The 26,176-nt window shown below is 38.0% G+C and overlaps 1 protein-coding gene across 9 annotated transcripts in view; it reads right to left on the bottom strand.

Annotated features, from left to right (window-relative positions):
• The window catches only part of LOC147358441 (suppressor of SWI4 1 homolog), a 343,713-nt gene that overhangs the window by 153,627 nt on the left and 163,910 nt on the right, over positions 1 to 26,176 (bottom strand). For 4 of the 9 annotated variants that reach the window (XR_015141652.1, XR_015141654.1, XM_086338666.1 and 1 more), the window contains one exon: positions 7,550 to 8,439. The exons of the other annotated variants lie outside the window; for them this stretch is intronic. The gene's annotated coding sequence lies outside the window, so the exon portion shown is untranslated. Of the gene's footprint in view, positions 1 to 7,549; positions 8,440 to 26,176 lie in introns of those variants that run through there. 9 annotated transcript variants of the gene reach the window in all.

The raw sequence follows: 26,176 nt of genomic DNA, 5'->3' as shown, positions 1-26,176 counted from the left end.
GATAAAGTCTGTGACTGTGTGGATCACAACAAACTTTGGAAAATTCTTAGAGAGATGGGAATACCAAACCATCTTACCTGCCTCCTAAGAAATATGTATGCAGGTCAAGAAGCAACAGTTAGAACTGGACATGGAACAGCAGACTGGTTCCAAACTGGGAAAGGAGCACTCCAAGTCTGTATATTGTACTCTACTTATTTCACTTATATGCAGAGTATATCATGCAAAATGCCAGGCTAGATGAAGCACAAGCTGGAATCAAGATTCCCAGGAGGAATATAAATAACCTCAGATATGCAGATGACACCACACTTATGGCAGTAAGTGAAGAGGAACTAATGAATATCTTGATGAAAGTGAAAGAAGAGAGTGAAAATCCTGGCTTAAAACTCAACATTCAGAAAACAAAGATCATGGCATCTGTTCTCATTCAGTTCAGTTCAGATCAGTCGCTCAGTCGTGTCCAACTCTTTGCAACCCCATGAATTGCAGAATGCCAGGCCTCCCTGTCCTTCACCAACTCCTGGAGTTCACTCAGACTCACGTCCATCAAGTCAGTGATGCCATCCAGCCATCTCATTCTCATCGTCCCCTTCTCCTCCTGTCCCCAATCCGTCCCAGCATCAGAGTCTTTTCCAAGGAGTCAACTCTTTGCATGAGGTGGCCAAAGTACTGGAGTTTCAGCTTCAGCATCATTCCTTCCAAAGAAATCCCAGGACTCATCTCATTTAGAATGGACTGGTTGGATCTCCTTGCAGTCCAAGGGACTCTCCAACACCACAGTTCAAAAGCATCAATTCTTTGGCACTCAGCCTTCTTCACAGTCCAACTCTCACAGAGCACAGAAAAAACCATAGCCTTGACTAGACGGAACTTTGTTGGCAAAGTAATGTCTCTGCTTTTGAATATGCTATCTAGGTTGGTCATAACTTTCCTTCCAAGGAGTAAGGGTCTTTTAATTTCATGGTTGCAGTCACCATCTGTAGTGATTTTGAAGCCCCAAAAAATAAAGACTGACACTGTTTCCACTGTTTCACCATCTATTTCCCATGAAGTGAGGGGACCGGATGCCATGATCTTTGTTTTCTGAATGTTGAGCCTTAAGCCAACTTTATCACTCTCCACTTTCACTTTCATCAAGAGGCTTTTTAGTTCCTCTTCACTTTCTGCCATAAGGGTGGTGTCATCTGCATATCTGAGGTTACTGATATTTCTCCTGGCAATCTTGATTCCAGCTTGTGTTTCTTCCAGCCCAGCATTTCTCATGATGTACTCTGCATATAAGTTAAATAAGCAGAGTGATAATATACAGCCTTGACGTACTCCTTTGCCTGTTTGGAACCAGTCTGTTGTTCCATGTCCAGTTCTAACTGTTGCTTCCTTACCTGCATACACATTTCTCAAGAGGCAGATCAGGTGGTCTGGTATCCCATCTCTTTCAGAATTTTCCACAGTTTATTGTGATCCACACAGTCAAAGGCTTTGGCATAGTCAATAAAGAAGAAATAGATGTTTTTCTGGAATGCTGTTGCTTTTTCCATGATCCAGAGGATGTTGGCAATTTGATCTCTGGTTCCTCTGCCTTTTCTAAAACCACCTTGAACATCAGGAAGTTCACAGTTCACGTATTGCTGTAGCCTGGCTTGGAGAATTTTGAGCATTACTTTACTAGCATGTGAGATGAGTGCAATTGTGCAGCAGTTCAAGCATTCTTTGGTATTGCCTTTCTTTGGGATTGGAATGAAAACTGACATTTTCCAGTCCTGTGACCACTGCTGAGTTTTCCAAATTTGCTGGCATATTGAGTGCAGCACTTTCACACCATCATCTTTCAGGATTTGAAATAGCTCACCTGGAATTCCATCACCTCCACTAGTTCTTTTCGTAGTGATGCATTCTAAGGCCCACTTGACTTCACATTCCAGAATGTCTGGCTCTAGGTGAGTGATCACACCATCATGATTATCTGGGTCGTGAAGATCTTTTTTGTACAGTTCTTCTGTTGTCATTAGTTCATGGCAAATAGGTGGGGAAACAATGGAAATAGTGACAGACTTTATTTTCTTGGGCTCCAAAATCACTGCAGATGGAGACTGCGGCCATAAAATTAAAAGATGCTTGCTCCTTGGAAGAAAAGCTATGAACAACCTAGACAGCATATTAAAAAGCAGAGACATTACTTTGCCAACAAAGGTCCATCTAGTCAAAGTTATTGTTTTTCCAGCAGTCATGTATGGATATGAGATTTGGACTATAAAGAAAGCTGAGTGTAGCAGAATTGATGCTTTTGAACTGTGTTGTTGGAGAAGACACTTGAGAGTCCCTTGCACTGCAAGGAGATCCAACCAGTCCATCCTAAAGGATGAATATTCATTGGAAGGACTGATGCTAAAGCTGAAGCTTCAACACTTTGGCCACCTGATGTGAAGAGCTGACTCATTGACAAAGACCCTGATACTGGGAACGACTAAAGGTGGGAGGAGAAGGGGATGACAGAGGATCAGATGGTTGGATTGCATCCCCGACTCGATGGACATGAGTTTGAGAAAGCTCCGGGAGTTGGTGATGGATAGGGAAGCCTGGCATGCTGCAGTCCATGGGGTTGCAACGAGTTGGACATGACTGAGCATCTGAACTGATGCAAACTCTTCCAAAAAATTCAAAGAGAGAGAATACTTTAACATCATTTTATCAATCTTACATTTACCTAATACAAAAGACAGGAAAGTTACATTTCTTTCTTTTAATATTAAAAAAAAATATTTTTGGATTAAAGTGTTATAGAATTACAATATGATTTTCAGGTCTTAGTAATTTGATATTTTTATAAAATAAAAGTCATGGAAAGTTATTATAAAATATTGGCAAATACCATTTATACCATGCAATTTCTCTTATGAATATACATGTAAAAATCTTCAACAAAATACTAGCAAACCAAATTCAACAGTACACTAAAAAGATCTTACATTATAATATAGAGGCATTTATTCCAGTGATGCATATATGGTTCAATATCAATCAGCTTGATACACCATATTAGCAAAAGGAAGAACAGAAATCACATGATCATCTCAATAGATGCAAAAAACCATCTGACATATTTCAATATCCATTCATGATAAAAATTCAACAATTTTGGTATAGAGGGAACATGAGTGAAGTGAGTGAAAGTCACTCAGTCACGTCCAACCCTGTGATCCCATGGACTAGGCAATCCATAGAATTCTCCAGTCCAGAATACTGGAGTGTGTACCTGTTCCCTTTTCCAGGGGATCTTCCCACCCCAGGGATCGAACCCAGGTCTCCCACATTGCAGGCAGATTCATTACCAGCTGAGCCACCAGGGAAGCTCAAGAATACAAAAGTGGGTAGCCTTTCCCTTCTCTAGTAGATCTTTCTGACTCAGGAATCAAACCAGGTTTCCTGCATTGTAGATGGATTCTTTACCAGATGAGCTCCCATATCTTAACATAATAGAAGCCATTTATGAGAAATCTTCTCTGCTGGCTCAGCTGGCAAAGAATCCACCTACAATGGAGGAGACCTGGGTTCGATCACTGGGTTGGGAAGATCTCCTGGAGAAGGGAATGGCTACCCACTCCAGTATTCTGGTCTGGAGAATTCCACAGACTGTATAGTTCACATACACAACTGAGCAACTTTCACTTCACTTCACTTCTTCATGACAAACCTACAGCTAACATCATATTCAATGATTAAAAGCTTTCAGATTCTCCTCTACAACCAGAAACAAGACAAGGATGACCACTCTTAACCACTTCTACTTAACACAGTTTTGTAAATCCCAGCCACAGTAATCAGACAAGTAAAAGACATAAAGACATCCAAATTGGAAGGGAAAAAGTAACACTGTCACTACTTGCAGATGACATAATACTATATATAGAAAATCTTATGATGATCAAAGACTATTAGAAGTAATAAATTTAGTAAAGTTTCAGAACACAAGACTGATATACAGAAATCTGTTGTTCTATACAATAATAATGAACTATCACAGAAAGAAAAGAATAAAACAATCTCATTTATAATCTCATCAAAAGAATAAAATACCTAGAAATAAATTTAACCAAGATGGTGAAAGACCTGTAATCAGAAACAATTAAATTTATAAAACAATAAAAGGAACTGAAGACAATACAAATAAATGGAAAGATATCCCATGTTTATGGATTAGAAGAATTAAATATGTTAAAATATCCATATAACCCAATGCAACCTATAGATTTAATATAATCATCAAAATGCTCATGACATTTTTCTGAGAACTAAAACAAATAATACTTAGTACATATAAAATAAGAAAAGACCTATATAGCCAAAGCTATTTCTTTGAAGAAAAGAACAAAGCTAGAGGTATCATTCTGCCTGACTTCAGACTATACTACAAAGCTATGGTAAGCAAAACAGTATGGCACTGCCACACAACTTGAGACATAGGTTAATGGAAAAGAATAAAGTGCCCAGCAATAAACTCATGCACATATGGTCAATAATCTATAACAAAGAATGAAAGAATATAAATAGGGAAAATATTACCTCTTCAATAAGTAATGTTGGGAAAATGAACAGCTATATATAAAAGAATGAAAGTAGAATATTTTCTCAATTCATATATAAAAATAAACTCAAAATTAGTTAAAGTGTAACATCTGAAACAATAAATCTCCTAGAAGAAAGCATAGGCAGCACGCAGTCTTTAACCTAAGTCTTAGCAAATTTGTATCTGGCTCCTCAGGCAGAGGAAACAAACCAAAAATGAAGAATTGGAAAACTAAAAACATAAACACAAATATTCAATATAAACAAAGACACATATATTAAGACAAAAGTTTGAGTAGGCAGAATCTAAAAATACTTTAAAATAATACATTATGACCAAGAAGGATTTGTCCCAAAATATATATACTGTAACATTTCTAAATGTTCATGAACAGATTAAACATAGAAGGAAAATATGACATGTGGACAAAGGAATACCATTCAACTTTTAAAAATGAGGAAATTTTGCCATGTGGGTCAAGGTGGGAGGAACCAGAGGACATCATGCTAAGTAAAATAAGTCAGGCAGAGGAAGAAAATACCACATGATTTCACCTAGCTAAAAGAGTGAAACTACAGAAGTAGGGAACAGAATGGTGGTTCCGGAGGATGTCAGAAAAGGAAAACAGAGAGGTGATGGTCAAAAGGCATAAAGTTTCAGTTATGCAAAAGGAGAAATTTCTGGAGATGCACCATTTAGCCTAGTATCTACAGTTAACAATACTGTATTGCATATGTAACATTTTCTAAGAGGTACATGTTAAGTGTTGCAATAACAAAAAATACTACTAATTTTAAAAACTAGGTTAGAGGTGATGGATATGTTTATAGATTTATAGTGATGATTGTTTCATGTTGTATGTGTGTGTGATAGTTGCTCAGTCTTATCTGACTGTTTGAAACCCCATGGACTGAAGACCACTAGGCTCCTCTGTCCATGGAATTCTCCAGGCAACAAGACTGGAGTGGGTTGCCATTTCCTTCTCCAGGGGACCTTCATGTTGTATACCTAACCCTAAATCCATTGAGTTGTATATATTAAACAAGCAGAGCTTTATATGTCAATCATAACTCAACACAGTAGAAAAATTAAGGAAAAAGTTTAAAAAGAAAATTAATCCCTGTAATTCACCATATTAATAAAACTATTCTCACTTAGTAAACTCAATGCCCTCAAATAAATTCATTACAGAAGGAAATTTCTCAATGCTGTGTCCTCAGAACTTAGAACTATGTCCTGGTATATAGCAGTTACTCAGTAGATACTAAAAATATATAATTTTGAGGATTATAAAAAAGATTCAATTTATTTGAAATTATTGCAATTTGGTATTTGATTCTCCCCAAGTATTTGTTCCACATATGTAATGATGAATATTAATAAATTATCCTTTTAAAATATGTGATAAACAAAGTAGATAAAAGTATGCTTATATCATTTATTAAGATACTATTAAGTGATAAGCAGTGATGCCTGACTGCAGTAGCAAAAAAAAAAAAAAAAGGAAACAAACTACAGAAAGAGTAGCTCACATAAAGTTTTTGCTAAAATGTGTTCATGTCATCTTTTTTACACTGAGAAGCACTGGCTGTCAAAAAGATCCTAACAGCTTTAGAAAAGTTTAACTGAATGCCACATGTATTGCAGTACTTAGACTTATGTGTAATCAAACAGGAATATATTGGGGAGTTTGTTTCTATCCATCCATCTAATGATTTATTTTAAAATACTGAAGCAAGTCAAAATCTACGATTAACATTTAAGATAAAACACTGAATCACCTTAATCTTTCGTCAACAAAGCTGAATGTCTATTTCATTAAATACATTTAAAGTAGCATGCATGGTTTAGTGATACATTTAATTGACTAAATAAGCCAAATTAAATATTGCAGATATGTGAGTTACTACTCATGTAGCAGATACAAATCTCAGTCCATGAATCCAGATGGGAAAGATATGTAAGTGCATTTATCCATAACTTATATTAATGTTTGTAATAAGCTCCCACTAATTTCAGGTGTTCTAACCACTTCCCAAAAGGTTACATTTAATTATGGGTGAAATATAATATGAAAGCATGGGTAGCGGCTGTGGACACATTCCATTGTCATATTCCTTCTCCTAGTGATAATGTTTCCTCCATAGAATTGTTATTCAGGCCAAATCTGGGCCACTTTTCCTGTCCATGATGAATCTATTACTTTCATAGTACTAAAATTTAGGGGAGCTTTAAACAGAACATCTACAAGCCTTATAGAATATGTGCCAACTGGAAACCAGGTTCCTGGATTTGAATCCCAGATGCAGTGTTCATTATTTATGCAATCTTGAGCACTGTAACTAGCATATGTATGTCTCAGTTTCCTCCTTTTAAAAAAATGGTGATAATAATATGGATTGAAATGTTATTATATTAAACTGCTTAGAACAGTACCTGACACACAATAGTCTACTGGCTATAATACTATCATTTTTACATTTGCTGCATGATTTGGCAACAAAATTAGGGCAGAGAGCAATCAGGAATGCAGATGCCAAAATATTACCTTTATTTTATGGCTTACATGTGGAGACAAATGGATTTCCTAACAGTAAACCCCAGATAATCACAGACTCCTGGAAAGTCATCACACATATCTTTATGTGATTGTGATGAAACTAAATCTCATAGCTTGAAATTCACACATGACAATTGTATGACTTGTCAGAGACGGGTTAAAATGAACTTGTAGAAAATCTTCATATTTAAAATATTTAACAGTAAATTTTCACTAAAATATCAAAATTTAAACTGAGAAAACTGCTCACAGACTCTCTTCAATTTAAAAACTTACCCATTAAGAAATTTGTGTTGGAAATTTTTGTTTCAAAGTTGAAATCCACTATCAAGAATTCAGACCACTTGTTCCAAAAATACCCTGGCTTTATAGGACCAGCTACTAAAATAACAAGGAGTAAAAGCTCTACACATTTCCATAAATGTTTCTGCATTAATCATTTTTTATTAAAACTTCTTTAGATAAAGGGAGATAGAAAATGGGATCAGAGGGCTGGTTCCTCAGATCTTAAGTGATTAAGAAATGTATTCATCTTTAAATAGAACAAACAACCAGCATGAGTCTTATAATGATATACAACACGTATTCTGTAAATTATAAAGTAAAAACTCATTGCTGTAGACTACTTGGGGATCAAATAAGAAGAGCAGCAATGAAAATAACAAATTTAAACTTTATTTCCCTTGTATCAGATACTAATGAAGGTGCCACATGTGTTAGTTCTTGTAATTTTAGCAACAAAGTACTATTCCAAACTGTTTTATAAAAGGATAAATAAAGCACAGAATAACATAAGTCACATACTCAGCAAGTTGCAGACCTAGGATTTGGTGACCATATTCAGATTCTGTGTTGCTGAATATTTTAATAAAAACTGTATCTTGTATCAATCAACAGGTTCATTTGTTGAGTGAAAATTACAGCACTTTCAGAATATACTTATTACTAAAAAAAAAAAAAAACAGCAGACAAACTATCAAGTTTCTTTAAGGCAAGCAACACATGGTTTATAGTCTTTGCATAACCTAAAAAAATATTTTTGCAGACTTTATTAACATTCAATAAACCATTTATAGTAAACTCAAACAACTTAACTTTCATGCATTGGAGAAGGAAATGGCAACCCACCCCAGTGTTCTTGCCTGGAGAATCACAGGGACGGGGGATCCTGGTGGGCTGCTGTCTATGGGGTCGCACAGAGTCGGACACGACTGAAGCTATTTAGCAGCAGCAGCAGCAGCAGCAAACACCAGAGATGTTATTCCATAATATGGCTGAACTTCTCTTATCCATGTACTTTTCATAGCACAAGCTGGAATCAAGATTGTCGGGAGAAATATCAATAACCTCAGATATGCAGATGACACCACCCTTATGGCAGAAAGTGAAGAGGAACTAAAAAGCCTCTTGATAAAAGTGAAAGTGAAGAGTGAAAAAGTTGGCTTAAAGCTCAACATTCAGAAAACGAATGAAAACATTCAGCTTAACATTCATCCGGTCCCAGCACTTCATGGGAAATAGATGGGGAAACAGCACAAACAGTGTCAGAATTTATTTTGGGGGGCTCCAAAATCACTACAGATGGTGGCTGCAGCCATGAAATTAAAAGACACTTACTCCTTGGAAGGAAAGTTATGACCAACCTAGATAGCATATTCAAAAGCAGAGACATTACTTTGCCAACAAAGATCGGTCTAGCCAAGGCTATGGTTTTTCCTGTGGTCATGTATGGATGTGAGAGCTGGACTGTGAAGAAGGCTGAGCGCCGAAGAATTGATGCTTTTGAACAGTGGTGTTGGAGAAGACTCTTGAGAGTCCCTTGGACTGCAAGGAGATCCAACCAGGCCATTCTGAAGGAGATCAGCCCTGGGATTTCTTTGGAAGGAATGATGCTAAAGCTGAAACTTCAGTACTTTGGCCACCTCATGCAAAGAGTTGACTCATTGGAAAAGACTCTGATGCTGGGAGGGATTGGGGGCAGGAGGAGAAGGGGACGACAGAGGATGAGATGGCTGGATGGCATCACTGACTCGATGGATGTGAGTCTGAGTAAACTCCGGGAGTTGGTGATGGACAGGGAGGCCTGGCATGCTGGGATCCATGGGGTCACAAAGGGTCAGACACGACTGAGCGACTGAACTGAACTGAACTGAATAACTAATTTGGCAGGGAAAGTTTGAAAATAAACAAAGTAAACTCAAATTGTTTGACCAATTCTAGTAGTTTTTGTTTCAAACTCTCACAAAATAAATATTTATTCTAGAAAAAAAAGTGGTTCAAAAATCACAGTTACGTATCATTACAGTTCTAGGTATTCCGAGTGAAAATTAACATATTTTAAGTCATGGAATTCATCCATCATTGGTATGTCTATATCACCATATTAGGCAAGACGTATATCCTATTGTTGCCATAACACATTACCACAAATTTAGTGGCTTACAACAAATGAAATTTATTATTTTAGAGTTCTGGAAGTGACAAGTTTAAATTCAAGGTGTAGGCAGAATAGCATTCTCTAGAGGATCTGGGGGAGAATACACTTGTTTGCCCTTTTTTAGTGTATAGAAACTACCTTAATCCCTTGGTTTGTGGCCACCTCCTCTGTCTCCTGCCTCCCTCTCAGGAAAACCTTTATGATTGCACTGAGCCCACCTGAACAATTCAGGATGTTCCCTTTCATTCAAGCCAAAGTGTAATTACACCTGCAAAATCCCTGTTACCATTCAAGGGAACATTCAGTTTCCCAGGATTAGAAGATGAATATCTTTTGGGGTGGGGTATTATTCAGTGGGTAAGAAGGAATATTTTCTTATTAAGTATTACATGGCAGACCTCTGCAGTATAAATTTTTAGAAGCTGACTTTTCAGGACAAATGCTTCTAATTATATCTTAGATCATAGAATCTTCATTAGAGATGAAGGGCAATAAAGATAAAGAATCTCATTTTAAGACGAAATGTTGAAGTCTTTAGAAATTGTATCCTTTCAGATATTAAATTTCTACGTTGTGTCATAGGTCCAACTCTTGGTCTCCTTCATCTTGGTTCCTCTGGTTTTGCTTATTATGTTAAAGGAAAGTGTTTATCTCAGATATTTTGATCACTGTAGTTTCCTTTCTTGATAATAATAATAATTTACTCATATGTGGACAAATAACAGACATAGTTTGGAGAAATTTAGTTACTTTTAGAATGAATTCTTTTTCTTTTTAGGTGTCTGGATAAGAAGCTCATCAAATATCACTGATTTCTGGCAAAGGGAAAAATGTACAGGCAGCCTTGAAATGGAAAATAATAAGATCAACTTGTTCACTTTCATCTTTCTATCTTTCTGGCTATATCAGCTCCTGGGAAATTTCTTCAATCCTTCCTCAGGTCTTTGAAGTACGTAATCGCTATGGAAACTTCAAAAAAATTTATCATTGAAAACAAAAACAACAATGTTTGATTCATAAATAAGATTTTTTAAAGTATTCCAATAAATAAACATTTTTTACAGAAATTTCTAAAGGAATTTCCAAATAAATATCTAAATGACCTGCAATAATTGTCAAAGATCTTGCCAATAATTAGTATAAAATTTTAATAAGCAAGCATATCATAATTAATACATTTTAAATCTTAGATTATTTATTTAAAGAAGTGAAATCTATTATATATTTTTTATTAAAAGCAGGAAGAGCTTTTAATTCTTCCACATTCATATTATAATCCAAACTCACATGATTTATGTACACCATGTAATTTTACTTTTAAATAACATATTTACAGTAGAAAATGTAATTACACAACATCATTAGGTCAAAATATAATTCTATGTATCTTTTCTTGAAGCTAGAATCCCTGAATTCAGACATGGATTATAATAAAGACTGACCTATGAAATCAATAAATTACATATTTTTAAGGCCCTTTAAAAATTTTGATGGAATTTTTATACATGTGGGCTATGCTTAGCCGCTCAGTTGTGTCTGACACTCTGTGACCCCAGGGACTGTAGCTCTCTAGGCTCCTCTGTCCATGGAGATTCTCCAGGCAAGAATACTAGAGTGGGTTGCCATGCCCTCCTTCAGGGAATCTGCCCAACCCAGTGATCGAACCTAGGTCTCCCACATTGCAGGTGGATTCTTTACAGTCTGAGCCACCAGGAAAGCCCAATTTTTTGTTTGTTTGTTTTTTGTTTTTTTTTTTAAATACGTAACAACATGGAACAGTAATGAAGATCAGTGATACTAATACTTAAAAAGTATATGCTCTCTGAATTTCTTTAGGTCTGCTGGTTTGCCTGGCAATACTATGTTGAGTAATGAGTATTGTCCTTTTAAACCTACATTCAGTTCAGTTAAGCCTCTCAGTCGTGTCCAGCTCTCTGTGACCCCATGGACTGCGGTATGCCAGGCTTCCCTGTCCATCACCAACTCCCAGAGCTTGCCATGTCGATTGAGTCAGTGATGCCATCCAACCATCTCTTCCTCTGTCATCCCCTTCTGTCTTCAATCTTTTCCATACCCAGAAACTAAAAGTTCAACAAGTGTATAATTTTTTCTGAGCACAAGAGATAAATGAAGTAATCTAAACAGTAGATGAGAAAACATCATTATTAGGAATCAAAGATGAAACACACAGTCCTTTTCAATCTTAGGCTAATCTTTTGACCTCAGTTTTCTCATCCATAAAATAGGATTAAAATATGTCCTATATTACTTGCCAGTCTTCAATAGGAGAGATAATGATTATAAATATAAAATCATTTTAAATGTCAATGAAACTGTTATTTCTTCCTGAGATGAGCTTTATGATATTTAAGGAAAGTATTTTGGTTTATAAAGTACACACAGGGCTTCCCAGGTGGCACTAGTGGCAAAGAACCCACCTGCAGGAGTGGTAAGCAACATGGGTTCTATCCCTGGGTTGGAAAAATCCCCCAGAGAAGGGCATGGCAGCCCACTCCAGTATTCTTGCCTGGAGAATTCCAAGAACCATGAAGACAGGCTACAGTTCATAGGGTGGCAATCAGTCATACATGACTGAAGTGACTTACCACAAAGTATATATTAATTACATGTATATTATACATTTTTAATTTGTTGAATTATTAAAATAAGAAATCATGACTGAGGTAATTACTACTGTTTTGAAACTATATGAAATTCCAGGTATCTGTTTTTTCTTTACTTGCTGATTGACAAGACATTTTAAAACATCGATTCCTGATTAATGATCTTGTTAATAAACTATATAAATGCATGCTTCTGGGTATCTCTGAAAGAAAAGAAGATTTTGAGAAAACAAGCAGAAGAGAAAAACAGTTTATGAATAATGCATATATTTGTTCACTTCTATCTCCCTGCCTTTTGCTTGTAATGATATGTTTTGATAGCTGCAAATAGCAGGGATTTATGGATGAAAGGGTATTTTACTATGCCAGAGATCTGACATACCATTAAATCATCCCTATAGCAAAATGAGGAAATCCTGCTTAAACTTAAGCTGTGAAATAGTAATAATTACATAGTAGTTTTATGAGAGATGATAAGTATTTGCAAAATTGTGATTGTATTAATAATTTTCAGTAGTAACATGTTTCAATGTGACATGTGAGATTTATGGAAAGTAGTATGGAAAGTACAGCTTCCCTAGTAGCTCAGTTGGTAAAAAATCTGCCTGCAATGCAAGAGAGATGGGCTCAATCCCTGGTTCGGGAAGATCCCCTGGAGAAGAAATGGCAACCCGCTCCAGTACTCTTGCCTGGAGAATCCCATGGACGAAGGAACCTGGAGGGCTACAGTCCATGGTATTGCAAAGAGTCGGACATGACTGTGCGACTAACTTTCACTTTCAGAGGTTAGAAAAGTATTTCCCCTTAATGAGCAGCATAGCAGTTATAAAAATACACACGCTCAACGTTGTGACAAGAAGTCAAACAAATTCTTCATTTTATAGTTTGCTTGGCATTCTTCAAATTTTTACTGACTTGTTCCTCTTGGAACTAATAGTAACAGCTATCATCACATGAGATTCAGGCTATGTGGTAGGCACTTTGTAAGTACTAGTGTGACGAATATATAAAAAGCATGCTTCTTTAAGCAATAAGCTAAAAAATAATTATGATAATGATGATCAATCAGTTCAGTTCAGTTCAGTCGCTCAATCACATCAGGCCTCCCTGTCCTGGTGGAGGACAACTCCCAGAGTTTACTCAAACTCATCCCCATTGAATCCGTGATGCCATCCAACCATCTTATCCTCTGTCATCCCCTTCTTCTTCTGCCTTCAATCTTTCCCAGCATCAGGGTCTTTTCCAATGAGTCAGTTCTTTGCATCAGGTGGCCAAAGTATTGCAGTTTCAGCTTCAGCACCAGTCCTTCCAATAAATATTCAGGACTGCTTTCCTTGAGGATGGACTGGTTGGATTTCTTTGCTGTCCAAGCAACTCTCAAGAGTCTTCTCCAACACCACAGTTCAAAAGCATCAATTCTTCAGCGCTCAGCTTTCTTTATAGTCCAATTCTCACATCCACACATGACTACTGGAAAAACCATAGCTTTGACTAGATGGATCTTTGTTGGCAAAATAATGTCTGCTTTTTAATATGCTAAGTGAAGAAGTGAAGTCACTCAGTCGTGTCTGACTTTTTGTGACCCCATGGACACCAGGCTCCTCCATCCATGAGATTTTCTAGACAAGAGTACTGGAGTAGGTTGCCTTTTCCTTCTTCAGGGAACTTCCTGACCCAGGGATTGAACCCAGGTCTCCCTCATTGTAGACAGACGCTTTACCATCTGAGCCACCAGGGAACTCTAATACGCTGTCTAGGTTGGTCATAACTTTTCTTCCAAGGAGTAAGCGTCTTTTAATTTCATGGCTGCAGTCACCATCTGCACTGGTTTTAGAGCCCCACAAAAAATAAAGCCTGTCACTGTTTCCCCATCTGTTTCCCATGAAGTGAGGGGACCAGATGCCATGATCTTAATTTTCTGAATGTTGAGTTTTAAGCAAACTTTTTCACTGTTCCCTTTCATTTTCATCAAGAGTCTCTTTTAGTTCATCTTCCCTTTCTGCCATAAGGATGGTGTCATCTGCATATCTGAGGTTATTCATATTTCTCCCAGCAATCTTGATTACAGCTTATGCTTCATCCAGCCCAGTATTCCTCATGATGTATTCTGCATATAAGTTAAATAAGCAGGGTGACAATATACAGCCTTGACATACTCCAGTCCTGACTTGGAACCAGTATGTGGTTCCATGTCCAGTTCTAACTGCTGCTTCCTGAACCGCATATAGATTTCTCAAGAGGCAGGTCAGGTGGACTGGTATTCCCATCTCCTTAAGAACTTTCCACAGTTTGTTGTGATCCACATAGTCAAAGGCTTTAGGATATTCAATAAAGCAGAAATAGATGTTTTTCTGGAACTCTCTCACTTTTTGATGATCCAATGGATGTTGGCAATATGATCTCTTGTTCCTCTGCCTTTTCTAAATCCAGCTTGAACATCTGGAAGTTCATGGTTCACGTACTGTTGAAGCCTGGCTTGGACAATTTTGAGTATTATTTTTCTAGCATGTGAGATGAGTGAAATTGTGCGGTAGTTTGAGCATTCTTTGGCATTGCTTTTCTTTGGGATTGGAATGAAAACTGACCTTTTCCAGTCCTGTAGACACCTCTGAGCTTTCCAAATTTGCTGGCGTATTGAGTACACCACTTTCATAGCATCATCTTCCAGGATTTGAAATAGCTCAACTGGAATTCCATCACCTCCATTAGCTTTGGTCATAGTGATGCTTCTTAAGGCCCACTTGACTTCACTTTCCACGATGTCTGGATAGAGGTGAGTTAGCATACCATCAGGAGTATATGGGTTGTGAAGATCTTTTTGATATAGTTCTTCTGTGTATTCTTGCCACCCCTTCTTAATATCTTCTGCTTCTGTTAGGTCCATAGCATTTCTGTGCTTTATTGTTCCCACCTTTGCATGAAATGTTCCCTTGGTGTCTCTAATTTTCTTGAAGATGTCTCTAGTCTTTTCCATTCTATTTTACTCTATTTCTTTGCACTGTTCACTGAGGAGGGCTTTCTTATCTTTCCTTTCTATTCTTTGGAACTCTGCATTCAGATGGATTTATCTTTCCTTTTCTCCTTTGCTTTTTCTTTTCTTCTTTTCTCAGGTATTTGTAAGGCCTCCTCAGACAGTCATTTTGCTTTTTGCATTTCTTTTTCTTGGGGATGGTCTTGATTCCTGTCTCCTACACTATGTCATGAACCTCCATCCATAGTTCTTCAGGCACTGTCTCCCTCAGATCTAATCCCTTGAATCTACTTCTCACTTCCACTGTATAAAATCATAAGGGATTTGATTTAGGTCATACATGAATGGTCTACTGCTTTTCCCTACTTTCTTCAATTTAAGTCTGAATTTGGCAATAAGGAGTTCATGATCTGAGCCACAGTCAGCTCCTGGTCCTGTTTTTCCTGACTGTATAGAGCTTCTCCATCTTTGGCTGCAAAGAATATAATCAATTTGGTTTTGGTATTGACCATCTGGTGATGTCCATGTGTAGAGTCTTCTCTTGTATTGCTGGAAGAAGATGTTTGCTATGACCAGTGTGTTCTCTTGGGAAAAAACTCTATTAGCCTTTGCCCTGCTTCATTGTGTACTCCAAGGCCAAATTTGCCTGTTACTCCAGGTGTTTTTTGACTTTCTACTTTTGCATTTCAGTCCCCTATAGTGAAAAGGACATCATTTTGGGGTGTTAGTTCTAGAAGGTCTTGTAGATGTTCAAAGAACCATTCAACTTAAGCTTCTTTAGCATTACTGGTTGGGGCATAGACTTGGATTACTGTGATATTGAATGGTTTGCCTTGGAAATGAACAGAGATCATTCTGCCATTTTTTTTGAGATTGCATCCAAGTACTGCATTTCAGATTCTAATGCATTTTTTATAAAGTCTGTTCCAAAGCCAGTTCATACCATTAACTCACTGTAATCTAACACCAGCACCAGAGTTGGGGCTTCCCTAATGGTCTAGTGGTTAAGAATCCACCTGCCAATACAGAGCTGCTGCTGCTGCTACTAAGTCACTTCAGTCGTGTCCGACTCTGTGTGACCCCATAGAGGGCAGCCCACCAGGCTCCTGCATCCCTGGGATTCTCCAAGCAAGAACACTGGAGTGGGTTGCCATTTCCTTCTCCAATGCATGAAAGTGAAAAGTGAAAGTGAAGTCGCTCAGTCGTGTCCGACTCTTCACAACCCCATGGACTGCAGACTACTGGGCTCCTCCGTCCATGGGATTTTCCAGGCAAGAGTATTGGAGTGGGTTCCAATGCAGAGCATATGGGTTCAATCCCTGGTCTGGAAAGATCCCACAGGCCTCTAGCAACTAAGCTCATGTGCCACAACTACTGCAGCCTGCGAGCCTAGAGCTGGTGTTCTGTAACTAGAGAAGCCACTGTAATGAGAAGCCCAGCTAGCACAATGATGAGTAGCCCCCACTCACTACAACTAGAGAAAGCCCAGGCGCGGTAACGAAAACTTAGTTCAGCCAAAAACAAATAAATAAATCTTAACAAACAAATAAATAAATAAAACCAGTATTTCACTGCCATAAATAACCATTGTGCTGAATATCATGGTGAGAAATCAAGGTCTAAAGAAGTTTTTTTTTTTTTTTTTTTTTTTGCCAAGATCAAAAGACATATTAGTTTCATGGCTATGACAAGATTCAGCCTTCTTGTATTTATCATCTACTAACTTCTTACCCTCTGTGTTAGTTATCTAACGCTTTATAATACATTATCATAAACTTCACAGCTTACAACAACACACAGTTTTGCTTCCCTGTTTCTTTGGATCATGAACTTTCCAGGCACAGTTGAACTGAGTCTTCAGGATTTCACAATGCCTGTAATCAAGATGTCAGCTGTCTCATCCTGAGTCAGGCCTGGGGAAGACTGCTCCCAAACTTGTATGATTGTTAGCAAAATCTAGATCCATATTGATCACAGAACCAAGAGTCTCAGCTTCTTGCTGGTTGTTGGCCAGAGACCACTCTCATTTCCTTGCCGCATGAACATCTTCATGTAGCACCTCAAAACAAGGCAATTGGCTTCAATAAAGCCAGCCCATAAGACGCTAGCAACCCACGGTATAAGCTTCCATAACTTAATTATGTAAAACAGGTAGCCAATGGGAATTTGCTATATGGCTCAGGAACTCAAACAGGAGCTTTGTATCAACCTAGAGGGGTGGGATGGTAAGGGAGATGGGAGGGAGTTTCAAAAGGTAGGGGATATATGTATATCTATGGCTGATTCATGTTGAGGTTTGACAGAAAACAGGAAAATTCTATAAAACACTTATTCTTCAATAAAAAAATAAATTAAGAAAAATTTTAAAAATACATCTTAATCATGGAAATGACATTCTATTACCTTTGCTGTATTCTCTTGACTCAGGCTCTATTACAAAGCCACAGTTATCAAGACAGTATGGTACTGGCACAAAGACAGAAATAGTGATCAATGGAACAAAATAGAAAGCCCAGAGATAAATCCACGCACATATGGACACCTTATCTTTGACAAAGGAAGCAAGAATATACAACAGATTAAAGACAATCTCTTTAACAAGTGGTGCTGGGAAAACTGGTCAACCACTTGTAAAAGAATGAAACTAGAACACTTTCTAACACCATACACAAAAATAAACTCAAAATGGATTAAAGATCTCAACGTAAGACCAGAAACTATAAAACTCCTAGAGGAGAACTTGGGAAAACACTCTCCGACATACATCAGCAGCAGGATCCTCTATGACCCACCTCCCAGAATATTGGACATAAAAGCAAAAATAAACAAATGGGACCTAATTAAACTTAAAAGCTTCTGCACAACAAAGGAAACTATAAGCAAGGTGAAAAGGCAGCCTTCAGAATGGGAGAAAATAATAGCAAATGAAGCAACTGACAAACAACTAATCTCAAAAATATACAAGCAACTCCTACAGCTCAACTCCAGAAAAATAAATGACCCAGTCAAAAAATGGGCCAAAGAACTAAATAGACATTTCTCCAAAGAAGACATACAGATGGCTAACAAACACATGAAAAGATGCTCAACATCACTCATTATCAGAGAAATGCAAATCAAGACCACTATGAGGTACCATTTCACGCCAGTCAGAATGGCTGTGATCCAAAAGTCTACAAGCAATAAATGCTGGAGAGGGTGTGGAGAAAAGGGAACTCTCTTACACTGTTGGTGGGAATGCAAACTAGTACAGCCACTATGGAGAACAGTGTGGAGATTCCTTAAAAAACTGGAAATAGAACTGCCTTATGATCCAGCAATCCCACTGCTGGGCATACACACTGAGGAAACCAGAAGGGAAAGAGACACGTGTACCCCAATGTTCATCGCAGCACTGTTTATAATAGCCAGGACATGGAAGCAACCCAGATGCCCATCAGCAGATGAATGGATAAGTAAGCTGTGGTACATATACACAATGGAGTATTACTCAGCCATTAAAAAGAATACATTGAATCAGTTCTAATGAGATGGATGAAACTGGAACCTATTATACAGAGTAAGTAAGCCAGAAAGAAAAACACCAATACAGTATACTTAATGCATATATATGGAATTTAGAAAGATGGTAACAATAACCCTGTGTACGAGACAGCAAAAGAGACACTGATGTATAGATCAGTCTTATGGACTCTGTGGGAGAGGGAGAGGGTGGGGAGATTTGGGAGAATGGCATTGAAACATGTATAATATCATGTATGAAACAAGTTGCCAGTCCAGGTTCGATGCATGATACTGGATGCTTGGGGCTGGTGCACTGGGACGACCCAGAGGGAGGGTATGGGGAGGGAGGAGGGAGGAGGGTTCAGGATGAGGAACACAGGTATACCTGTGGCGGATTCATTTCGATATTTGGCAAAACTAATACAATATTGTAAAGTTTAAAAATAAAATTAAAAAAAAAAGAAATCACAGGTCCTACCAACAGTCAATGGGGGAATATGGAAACATATGAGTGAAGTAGAGATAATTGGGGGTCACCTTTAGAATTTGTGTACCACAGCCCACTTACTGAAGTCTGTGGGAAAGGCACACCTTCACCTTAGCCATTGCCATTAACCTGGGTGTTCACTGCCCAATAAATCAAGCATCCAAACACCAATCTTTTGACTCATGTTATCCACTTCTGAGATCATATCCTAGACCTTGCCATTGCTTATAATTGAATAACCTTACACTCCCCTATGGATTTAGGTACTCCACTCTCATCAATCAAGTTTCAGCTCTTGGGTAATATTTTCATAGATTTTAATGCCCATCTCAGAGTATTATAGAACCAATGTCAAATGCTTTCACATAAAGATTGTGAACCCTGTCAACATTTCATTTATCATACTTAAAAATTTTATTTGAGTTTTCTAAAAGGAATATTCCTCATTTTTAGGTTAAAGTTTTCATGATATTGTTCAACCCACTGTTAGCACAGGACTTGCTATGCATTGAGATGCAGTCAACATTGTTTACTAAACTGATAAGTGATTCATAGTTAGAACTAAAATTTACCACTGATCTTCTATTCCATCTTCCTCATTCTTATTCACCTCTGAGTTCTTGAAATAAATAAATCTTACAAATTCAGTATGTGAGCTTCCTGATTATCACCAATTCTGTGTTCTATTTGTTTCCATACACACTGTTTTTCACTAACTAATACTATTTTTCAAAGCCTAAATGAAAAGATGCTCCTCAGAATAAATATTCTAAACTTTGCAAAGATTATTTGCTGTTAAGGAAATAATTTTCTGCATTTTAAAGATATAATGCTTATGTTAATTTACACTTAGATGATTGTATAAGAAAAATATTTTTTTCTTAAACAGTATAGAAAACATTAAACACGTTAAATGATATTTATTGGAAATCATGTTTTTATTATGTGGCAATTCTACCTCTATTATAGATAGGAGGTTTATGCAGAGTGGTTGACATAGAAACAAGAAAGAATAGGGGTTCAGTGTAATTCGTTTGCTCAGTCGTGTCCAGCATTTTGCAACCCCATGGACTGCAGCACACTAGACTTCCCTGTCCATCACCAACTCCCAGAGTTTATTCAAACTCATTTCAGTTGAGTTGGTGATAGCCATCCAACCATCTTATCCTCTGCTATTCCCTTTTCCTCCTATCTTCAATCTTTCCCGGCATCAGGGTCTTTTCAAATGAGTCAGTTTTTCTCATAAGGTGGCCAAAGTATTGGAGTTTCAGCTTTAGCATCATTCCTTCCAATGAACATTCAGGATTGATCTCTTTTACGATGGACTGGTTGGATTTCCTTCTCTTGGGAGAAGATTCTTAAGAGTCTTCCACAGTTCAAAAGCCTCAATTCTTCAGCACTCAGCTTTCTTTGTAGTCCAACTCTCACATTCATACATGACTACTGGAAAAATCATAGCTTTGAATAGAGGGACCTTTGTTGGCAAAATAATGTCTCTGCTTTTTAATATGCTGTCTATAACTTTTCTTTCAAGGTGTAAGTGTCTTTTAATTTGATGGCTGCAATCACCATCTGCAGTGATTTTTGAGCCCAAGAAAATAAAATCTGTCACTGTTTCCACTGTTTCCCCATCTATTTGCCATGAAGTGATGGGACCGGAAGCCATGATCTTTGTTTTCTGAATGTTGAGTTTTAAGCCAACTTATTCACTCTCCTCTTTCACTTTCATCAAGAGCCTCTTTAGTTCTTCTTCACTTTCTGCCATAAGGATGGTGTCATGTGCAAATCTAGGTTATTGATATTTCTCCCGGCAATCTTGATTCCAGCTTGTGCTTCATCCAGTCTAGCATTTCTCATGATGTATTCTGCATATAAGTTAAATAAGCAGGGTGACAAATAACAGCCTTGACAAACTCCTTTCCCAATTTGGAACCAGTCTGTTGTTCCATGTCCAATTCTAACTATTGCTTGTTGACCTGCATACAGATTTCTCAGGAGGCAGGCAGGTGGTCTGGTATTTCCATCTTTTTTAGAACTTTTTCCACTGTCAAAGGCTTTGGCATAGGCAATAAAGCAGAAATAGATGTTTTTATGGAACTCTCTCGCTTTTTTGGTGATCCAGCGGATGTTGGCAATTTGATCTCTGGTTCCTCTGGCTTTTCTGAATCCAGCTTGAACATCTGGAAGTTCATGGAAGTTATGACCAACCTAGATAAAGTTAAAGTCTGGCTTGGAGAATTTTGAGCATTACTTTACTAGCATGTAACATGAGTGCAATTGTGTGGTAGTTTGAGCGTTCTTTGGTATTGCCTTTCTTTGGGACTGGAATGAAAACTGATCTTTTCCAGTCCTGAGGCCACTGCTGAGTTTTCCAAATTTGCTGGCATATTTAGTGCAGCACTTTCACAGCATCATCTTTGAGGATTTGAAATAGCTCAACGGGTCAACTAACATGTTCACTTTAGATCTACTGGCGTTTAATGTTGGCAATGCTTTTATTTCCTTTTAAATCTCCTACCCAGTTATTCTATCCATTATGAGAATAAGGTTTGTAACTTCCAACTATTATTGTTGTATAGTATCTATTTTCTCTTCAATTCTGACATTTTTGCTTCAGGTAGTATGGAGTTCTATAGGTAGAAGCTTGCATTGATTAATTGTTATGATTTCCTGATGAATAGCACTTTTGTCTAGTTATATAGTGTCTTTAAGGGACACATTTATAATTCAAAGACCCAAATAGTTGAACTCAAAAGAATGTAAAATGAGGTACTGTGCAAACAAATAAAAAAAAAAAAAAAGAGCTGGTGTGATTATGAGACAATATATACTTTAAGAGAAAAATTGTTCTTAAAAACAAGGAAAGGCACTCTGTAATGACAACACCTTAATTCATTACAATTTGATTCAGATTATTGACAAATTTAGTTGTACAGAAAAATTTCCTATTATATAGCTCCCTTTTCCTCCCTTGTGCTATTGACGTCACATAAATTACATCTTTCTATGTTATTAAGCCAAATACGAAAAGGAGTACATCAAGGCTGTATATTGTCACCCTGCTTACTTAACTTATATGCAGAGTACATCATGAGAAATGCTGGGCTGGAGGAAGCACAAGCTGGAATCAAGATTGCCGGGAGAAATATCAATAACCTCAGATATGCAGATGACACCTCCCTTATGGCAGAAAGTGAAGAGGAACTAAAAAGCGTCTTGATGAAAGTGAAAGAGGACTGTGAAAAAGTTGGCTTAAAGCTCAACATTCAGAAAATGAAGATCATGGCATCCGGTCCCATCACTTCATGGGAAATAGATGGGGAAACAGTGGAAACAGTGTCAGACTTTACTTTTTTGGGCTCCAAAATCACTGCAGATGGTGACTGCAGCCATGAAATTAAAAGATGCTTACTCCTTGGAAGGAAAGTTATGACCAATCTAGATAGCATATTCAAAAGCAGAGACATTACTTTGCCAACAAATGGCCGTCTAGTCAAGGCTATGGTTTTTCAGTGGTCATGTATGGATGTGAGAGTTGGACTGTGAAGAAAGCTGAGCGCCGAAGAATTGATGCTTTTGAACTGTGGTTTTGGAGAAGACTGTTGAGAGTCCCTTGGACTGCAAGGAGATCCAATCAGTCCATTCTAAAGGAGATCAGTCTTGGGTGTTCTTTGGAAGGAATGATGCTAAAGCTGGAACTTCAGTACTTTGGCCACCTCATGTGAAGAGTTGACTCATTGGAAAAGACTCTGATGCTGGGAGGGATTGGGGGCAGCAGGAGAAGGGGCTGACAGAGGATGAGATGACTGGATGGCATCACCAACTCGATGGACATGAGTTTGAGTGATCTCTGGGAGTTGGTGATGGACAGGGAGGCCTGGCGTGCTGCGATTCATGGGGTAGTAAAGAGTCGGACACGACTGAGTGACTGAACTGAACTGAACTGAAGCCTACAAGTAGTTTTATAATTATTGCTTTTACAGTTATCTGTAAAATCAAAGAGGAAAATAATTACAAAAAGTATTTTTATGTGGTTTTTAAAATATTTACCTACATAGTTTACTGCTCTATTTTTATTTCTTTACATTGTTTCTAGTAACTAACTGTCTAGCATCTTTTCACTTCACAAAGAAGGACTTTCATTAGTATATTTCATAGAGCAAGTCCATTAGTATTTTTTAGGGCCATTAGTATTTTCTGAGAGAAGTAAGTTCTCTCAGGTTTTGTTTACTGGCCAATGTCTTAACTTCCTCATTTCTGAGGGACAGTTTTTCTGTATATAAAAATTTTGGTGACGGTATTTTTCTTTCAGCTCTTCAATATGTCATCTTTTGGGACTCCATGCTTTCCAATGAGAAATCACCTGTTGGTCTTATTAAAGATGCCTTCTTCATGATTACTCTCTTTTGCTGCTTTCAATAGTTTCTGGCGTTTGCTTGTAACAGTGTGATTATGATGTGCTAGGTATGATACTGAGTTTATACCAGAATTTGTTGAGTTTCTTGACTATGTTAATTGACATCTTTCATCAGTTTTGTCAAGTTTTCATCCATACTTTCTTCACATTCATGTATCACCCCCCCACCTTCCGTATCCTCTCTCCTCTATTTCAAAGACTCCCATTATGTATAACCTGGTACACTTCATCTTGGTACACTTGATCTTGTAAAAACACAGATCTTTGAGGTTCTATGCTTCTGTGATAGCTCAGTTAGTAAAGAATCCGCCTTCAATGAAGGAGACACCAGTTCCATTCCTGGGTTGGTAAAATCCACTGGAGAAGGGATAGGCTACCCACTCCAATATTCTTGGGCTTCCTTTATGGCTCAGCTGCAATGTAGGAGACCTGGTTTCAAACCTGGGGTTGAGAAGATTCCCTGGAGAAGGGAACAACTACCCACTCCAATATTCTGGGCTAGAAAATTCCCTGGACTATATAGTCCATGGGGTCACAAAGAGTCGGACAGAACTGAGTGACTTTCACTTTATGAGGTTCTATTTATTCATGTTTCTCCTGGAGAAGGGCATGGCAACCCACTCCAGTATTCTTGCCTGGAGAATCCCATGGACAGAGGAGCCTGATGGGCTACCGTCCATGGGGTTGCAAAGAGCCGAACACAACTGAAGCGACTTAGCATGCACGTTTTCATGTTTCTTCATTCTTTATGTTTCTCAGGCTAGATAACCTCAACTGACCTATTTTCCAGTTGATTCTTTCTATACCAGTTGAAATACAATGTAGACGCTTGCTAGTAAATTTTTCATTTCAGTTCTAATTTTCAGTTGCCCTCCACCAAGGGTTTGCTTTTATTGCTGTTTGTGGTAGTGGTGGTGGTTTGTTTTGTCAATACCATCCTAAATTCATTTTCTAAAGTCTGTGTTCTTTGTCATTTGTGGTCACTGAAGTTTCTGCTTAGTTTGATGGTCACCTAATTACTGTATTCAGATCAGCTGTGCATATTATACAGGTATATCTGAGCTCTATCCATATGTACACATATAAGAATTAGATTATTTGACATTCATAGCCTTGCCAGTCAATGTTTATTAGTGATTATTTATTGCAGTTATCTAATGCACGTCAAGGAGAAGGCAATGGCACCCCACTCCAGCACTCTTGCCTGGAAAATCCCATGAACGGAGGAGCCTGGTGGGCCACAGTCCATGGGGTCGCTAAGAGTAGGACAAGACTCAGCAACTTCACTTTCACTTTTCACTTTCATGCATTGGAGAAGGAAATGGCAACTCACTCCAGTGTTTTTGCCTGGAGAATCCCAGGGACGGGGGAGCCTGGTGGGCTGCCGTCTGTGGGGTGGCACAAAGTCGGACACCACTGAAGTGACTTAGCAGCAGCAATGCAGGTCAACATTCAGAAAACTAAGATCATGGCATCTGGTCCCATCACTTCATGGGAAATAGATGGGGAAACAGTGGAAACAGTGTCAGACTTTACTTTTTTGGGCTCCAAAATCACTGCAGATGGTGGCTGCAGCCATGAATTAAAAGACACTTACTCCTTGGAAGGAAAGTTATGACCAACCTAGATAGCATACTCAAAAGCAGAGACATTACTTTACCAACAAAGGTCTGTCTAGTCAAGGCTATGGTTTTTCCAGTGGTTGTGTATGGATGTGAGAGTTGGACTGTGAAGAAAGGTGAGCACCAAAGAATTCATGCTTTTGAACTGTGGTGTTGGAAAAGACTCTTGAGAGTCCCTTGGACTACAAGGAGATCCAACCAGTCCATTCTAAAGGAGATCAGTCCTGGGTGTTCATTGGAAGGAATGATGCTAAAGCTGAAACTTCAATACTTTGGCCACCTCATGCAAAGAGTTGACTCTTCATTGGAGTCTTTTTCATTGGAAAAGACTCTGATGCTGGGAGGGACTGAGGTCAGGAGGAGAAGGGGACGACAGAGGATGAGATGGCTGGATGGCATCACTGACTCGATGGACGCGAGTCTGAGTGAACTCCGGGAGTTGGTGATGGACAGGGAGGCCTGGCGTGCTGCAATTCATGGGGTCACAAAGAGTCGGACATGAGTGAGTGACTGAACTGAACTGAATGGTTATTAGTGGCTATTTATTTTAGGTGTCTTGCTTTTAACTAACTTTGTTTACCCCCATAACACTGTGGTGCCTATTTATTCTGACAATTATTTCAGCTGTGTTTAGATATAATTGATATATAATATTGTATAAGCTAAGTTGTAAATCTGCTGATTTGATACATTTATGTATTACGAAAGTATTACCACCACACTGTTAGCTCTACCATAGTGTTAGTTAACACCTCCATCACATCACATACCTACCATTTTCTTTTTGTGGTGAGATTTAAAATCTTCTTTGTTAGCAACTTTCAAGTATATAATACAGTGTTATTAACTATAATCACCATATTATGCAATAGATTCCCAGAACTTATTCATTTTATAACTGGAAATTTATGCTCTTTGACCAACATCTCCCCATTAACCCATGCCCTGGTAACTACTATTCTAGTGCAATAACAGTTTTTAAAGCAT

Source organism: Bos grunniens, chromosome 15 (assembly GCF_055505025.1).
Source record: "Bos grunniens cultivar Pamir isolate PY7600 chromosome 15, Bosgru_T2T1.0, whole genome shotgun sequence".
Lineage (NCBI taxonomy): Eukaryota > Metazoa > Chordata > Mammalia > Artiodactyla > Bovidae > Bos > Bos grunniens.
The sequence above is the reverse complement of the archived record's forward strand: the minus strand, read 5'-3'. Positions and strand labels throughout refer to the sequence as shown.